This window comes from Crocodylus porosus, unplaced genomic scaffold (assembly GCF_001723895.1).
Source record: "Crocodylus porosus isolate Cpor-Errol unplaced genomic scaffold, CroPor_comp1, whole genome shotgun sequence".
Taxonomy (NCBI): domain Eukaryota; kingdom Metazoa; phylum Chordata; order Crocodylia; family Crocodylidae; genus Crocodylus; species Crocodylus porosus.
In genome coordinates, this window is record NW_017728886.1 from 182047677 (window position 1) to 182053676 (window position 6000).

At 38.2% G+C, this 6000-nt stretch overlaps 1 protein-coding gene across 6 annotated transcripts in view; it reads right to left on the reverse strand.

Moving 5' to 3' along the window:
* PTPRM (protein tyrosine phosphatase, receptor type M) overlaps window positions 1–5578 on the reverse strand; it is a 728011-nt gene extending 722433 nt beyond the window's left edge. For 3 of the 6 annotated variants that reach the window (XM_019546231.1, XM_019546223.1, XM_019546197.1), the window contains exon 1: window positions 5445–5577. The gene's annotated coding sequence lies outside the window, so the exon portion shown is untranslated. Of the gene's footprint in view, window positions 1–5444 lie in introns of all 6 variants that reach the window. The other 3 variants (XM_019546207.1, XM_019546215.1, XM_019546235.1) reach the window with 2 other exon arrangements.
* Between the last annotated feature and the right edge of the window lie 422 nt (window positions 5579–6000).

Consider the following 6000-nt stretch of genomic DNA (forward strand, 5'->3'; position numbering starts at 1 on the left):
CAGATAGTCTTCTTTGCTAAGAGCATAAAGAACACATTTGGTTTTCCACCAATATAAAAATAAATTATTTGGAGGGGGATAAGATGCATTCATTTTGTACATTTATGGATCACTGTCCAGGGATTTAGCTATGCAATTCCCAGCTAAAGGCAGTAATGTGGCTAATACTCCATATCAAAACTCAATATTTACCCCACAGGCATTCCAAACTCAATACTGAATTCATCTATCAACCTTTAAAAATAATAATTTCAAACAAGACATAAAGATGTCATATGTATCAAGAAATTCCATTTGCTTAGGACTTAACCTTTTTTAAAAAACTAATCGGGCTGTGCAAAAAGTATCCATAGATTATACTATTTTAGCAAATACTGTAGGCAAATTGGCCTTGTCAACTACTACTATGTTCAAGTCACTAGCAAAATATTGTTCGTTTTCTAATAACAAGCAATTCATGACATTATGCAGGCAAGATCATTCCCTATCCTTTGATTTCTGTTGAGGGAAATGTTGAAAACTGTTAAATACAATCCAAAAAAGCTGCCTTTCTTGCAGTTAATCTATGTAATTAACTACAATCAAATTTTTGCCAGGTCAAAATTCTGTATGGTTACAAAAACACAGATTATTTTACACTTCAAGTATTATTTTACATTTTTAGTACATAATGTAAAATATACAGATTACTTTACACAACATATAGATTATTTTACACTTCCATATGTACCTAAATTGAGACAGCCCAGTTTATAACTCTTCATCTTTCCCTGCTTGGAAAAGTGGATTCAGAGACGCAGCTACACCTAGTGATCAGCTGTAGATCACAGCAGGCAAAGCTGCAACCACAGACACCTGAAATTTTGCCTTTTGAAATTAGAAAAAAAATGCACCTGAAAATTAAGAGGTGGGAAAAGCAAAATGGGAATAGTATTATTATATACAAATTATGTTACAAAGTAGTATCAGACCTGCCAAATGTTTTTTTGTTCATAATACGTGTATTGATTTAGTTACACTATGAGACGAAGCATAACTACAGATGATAATTAACTGAAATGCAATAAGCCTGTGTAGTCACATAAAAAAACCTCACACACTGAAAGTCTTAGAGATGTTAATGTTTATAGACATGTTATCAACAAAAGGCAACACGTTTAAAGTTTAGCAACATTGCTGTATGCATTTTGACTATGGCAATAGTAAGACCTAAACAAAAGTCATTTCCTTCAAGTCATTTATTAAAATTACAAGGTTTAATTTAAGGGTCTGGTGGGTGGATTCCAATTCCATGGACTTCAACAGGTTTTTAACTGGACCCATAAATGGTGTTCCTTGACTTGTCATATCAAACCCCTGCCAGCTGATAAATGTCAATCCAATTTCTAATGGGCAGGATAGGGTTACACATCACAAGTGGTAACACATTTACTACTAATCTCAGCAGATGAATGAATGGACATGAAAAGTAAACTATCTTCAGATTTTTCCAAGTCAAGATCAAATAAAATTAGAGATAGAGTGCAGAAGCTTACTTGGTCCATCCTTACACGTTCAATGACTAGACTGAGGATTTGGTCTCTGTAGCTGTCAATCTAGCCACTTCCATGAAAACTACATACACTAATTCAAAAGTAAATAAATAAAAATCACATCTTACTAGGTTGTCTCAAGGTACTGTAATTTTCTCTTTTCATTATGGATTCTGATGACTAAACTGTGAGACCAGAGACATTATAGGAATTTTTCAGTATCATTACATCCTTCTAATATCCGGTAGGGTATTCTTTTACCCTCTATATCATCATCATAACCAATACCATTCTATTCAATGACAAAATGGAAAAGCTTTAATTTCTGATCTGATTTTACAACTAAACCACCATATATGAACAAGCACAGAACAGCAGTAACAATTCTGCAGAACATTTTCTTTTTGTAGATACATACTCCACTTACAAGTAAAACATTAGCATCTAAAATTTAAGTCATTATTTAGAATGAAACATTAAAAAATAGGCCTTCATTTTATACAGAAACTAAATATAAAAGTCACAAACCAATGAGTAAGTGTTTTTTAAAAATATGTATATTTAGTGGCCGACCTTTCCAATGCTTAGTTACAGTTGTAACTTCTATGCATGAAACTAGTTATTCACATGTGCAAATGAAAGCAGCTCAGCTATTGCCACCATACTTTGCAAGGGCTTTGTCTTGTTGAAAATAGTACATGGCAGCTCATTCAGTTTACTGAGACCAGGTCTCCACTAAAAATTATCCAGGGCCAGGACAGCTTTATCAGCCAGGTGTGCAATCCCTGCCTAGCAGATGTGCCTAAAAAGGTTCCTAGTGCAGATGCAGTTACACTATGGGCATTTTTACATGTGCTGTTGGAAGTGGCACCGGGCACATTACTTAGCGAGCTAAGCACCTGTATGTCACAGGTAATTAAAAGTACCCATGCATCATGTGCATCAGAATCCCCACATGTCCCCATGCTGAAAAATGGCAGTGGGACGCTTTGAACTAAAGCTCATGGAATGTGTTTTACTTCAAAGCGCTCCGCTGCCACTCTTTCAGCGTGGAGGCGCACAAGTCTGCTGATATATGTGATGCAGAAGGCTGCCAGAATGCATCCATTTCCATGCGCCAGCAGACTCAATTAATCGAATCTAACCCTGCTACTCGATCAATCAAGTCTGCTCCTACACACTGGATTTCCAGTGTATTGAGAAAGGCTCCCCCGCGCATGTATAGGAGCCCTATGCTTTCAGCAATGTAGCCAAATTTTCTTGGGTGGGGAAACTTAAATAAGCTATATTAACAAAAGGAGGTTTTCCAGTGTAAGCACTCTTTCAGCCAGGAGCATTTTGACAATGCAACATACTGGAATAGCTATTCCATCACAGCTTTCCAAATGCAGACCTGGCCTACTTCAAAAAACTCCTTAAACTTCTAGAATTTTGGCATCTGTAAAGCTACTCTTTGCCAAAAAGTCTGTTGCAGCTAGGACAGGATCTATGGAATCTTAAGGTATCTCCTTTCTTTTCAGTGACCAAAGAAACATCAGCACCATCATAATAAAACCCAGCAAATTAACTTTTCCCAGTGAAACAACTGAGTGTTTTTCCAGATTTTGCCGGGGGGGGGGGTCCTATTTACATAGTTCATGCCCAAAGAGAAGCGAATGTATTAAATTTACTTTTTAATACAAGCTATGCTTTGCATATTTTACATTTTTAATCTCAGCTTAGTTTATGTAGTATAATTTTCAGTAGAAATACTTTATTAAACCAACAAAAAAGTAATTTCAGTTTTTGAAGGGTACTATATTTTAAGTTCATCTCCTCAGAACTGCCGTTAGTATTGGCCTCACACCAGTTGCATCTGGCCTACTTACAAGCATTTCTGAGCCAACCTTCTTTTATTTTTTTTTCTTTTGTACTGCAGCTAGACTCAAATACATAGGATGAAAACAGGGATGGGGAGGTTAGGCAGGGTTGAAAAGTTAGCTGACATACAACTTTACAGCCACTTTCTACACTCTAATAATAGATCTCTCTAGACAAGCTTAATTTTAGAATGCATTTAAATTGTGTATGCATGAAATGCATTTAATCTATGTATGCATTTAAACTGATCAGAAACATGATGATTTTATTTAAAAAGTATGTTGGTTTTTGTTTTTAATTCTCTCTCCCATTTCTCTCCCTTCTATTTCAGTTGTTGCTTTAGGTACTTGACAGAGCTTATTAGATTTTTATTTTTTTTTAAAATGCTTAACATTTCAGTTCATAATGTCCTTTGCAACTTCAGCTTGCACCATCTCCCTGTTTGACCTCAACCATTGTCAGAAATAGTCTATTTTCTCTAGTCTGCATAATCTATCAGAGAGGAAGGGAAAAATACTGTGCATTCAAATAAGGAATTCATGTATCTTAACACATCCACCTCTCACTGTAAACATATGTATAATCTTAGAAATCAGATTTCATACAGGGCTTTTAAGTACATAATTACAATACAATTACACAAAACATTTCAGTTAAATTAGCAATACCATTAATCACTGGAAAAGTTAAGAGTTTAGGAACACCATGGGCCCTGGGATTCTTATGCTAACACATGCAGGGGTTTTGTTAGTTTTTGTCTGGGTTTTTTTTTAGGGGGGTGGGGTTTAACTTTTCTAAAATGTTTTGTTAAATACAACTTCATTATTGCTGGAGTTTGAAAGCACTTATATCCTGATATGATAAATCCAGAAGTTCAGATTCATCCATTAAATATTTCATAATGATGGTGATGCTGATTTCAAAAGGTTATTTGAAAGTTTCAAGACTTAAATACTTGTTTTTATTTAGTTAGTTATTAGATTTACAGAGTGCAATTACCCAGAAGGTCCAGAGTGACTATTTTCCTAGGGTTTGCTTTCTTAAATGAACAGCTCTAAAAGAACTACAGTTGGAAGTGACATCAAAACAAACAGGTAAAAAAAAATTGATCATCTCAGTAAACACTGTAAAAATAAAGTGTAAACTGCAAAGATGACTTTTCTCCACTTCTGCTGTTCTTTGCTCATGCCGTGTGGTGTGCTTGCATTTTAACAGTTTTAATTCACTTCTGTAACAGGCAACAGCCAACTACTCAAGTCATGGATAAACTTTAGTATAATTTAATCCCAATGGCCTCAAGCTTTGAACAAAAACAACAGCAACAATTTTTCCCAGGGTGCAGGAGGAGTAAAAATTACCGCACCAGATACTTGAAATGGTACAATATCACAATGAAAAATTCATCAAATGTTGTTTCTAAGTAGCACTAAGAATACAAAATAATTTGTGCACTACGTTTACAAAAACACCCACTCAAAATAGGTACAATTATAGGGTCAATAATATCCTTTACAAATTCATTTAAACCAGAGATATTGCCTATGTTATTCAGCACCAAATCTGGCACATCAAGCTTTAAGAGACACACTTTTCATCCTAATTCGCAGGCAGTTGCTACAGGCAAGCAGTTTAACTAACCTCACACATATGACATTAAATCCCAGCAGGAACATTTCTGAATTGATTGAGTTCCACATCACAATTCCATTCCTCCCGTGCAGCAATGTACACCAACATCTACCAAACTCGCAGGCAATCAGATTAGGCATTAGGTGAGATGAACAGCAGTTAAACACTGACCCTTGCTACAAGCAGGGACTCTCACCTTTCAGTTTTAAACAAAGAAATCCAACAAAAATATTGCAGCCCTATCTTAACTCGCATGAAACTGTAACGCAAATGGCACAGGGAGGCAATGAGTTATGGATTTATCTTACAGACACAAGCCAGGGCTAACCAGTTACAGGAGTTAGAGAGTTACCAGTTATGGCATGGTATAGAGGTAGAGCATAACTATATCCGTTACAGCTGATGTCAACCTGTAGGACTAACCAGTGTATAGGACCAAGCAGTTCAGCTGCGGGAGGCCGGGGAGGAGGGGATTTCATCCTTGTGATCCATCACTTCAGTGACAGCCACTGGAACTTTTCCTTTAAACTTATGAACCCTCCGGCTTCTCAGCAGGCAAATGTGAAAAGAAGTGAGAGCGAGCGCAGCGCCCGCACGCGCCCAGCCACCCCACGCCGCGCCGGCACCACAACGCGAGTGAAGCCAGCTCCGCAGCTCCTTCCCGGCCGCGCGACAAGATCTAGAAACCACCTAGCAGCGAGGGAAGCCCGGGGAGCCCTTCTCCCCAGCCGAGGGCCGGCCAGATGTCTTCAATTCCTGCCCAACCCCAATGGAAATGGGAAAGTTACTCAATCCTTCCAGAGGCCCGCACCAGGCGGGGATTTCGCAAGCCCGGGGTCCGGGGTTTGGGCAACCGGGGTGGAGGGGGAGTTGCAACCACCCCGTGGCTGAGGGGAGAGCAAAGACACGCGTCGAAAGAGAAATGCAAGGAGGGGGCAGCTGGAGGCGCGGCCCCGCCGAGCCCAGGCAGCAGGCGGGG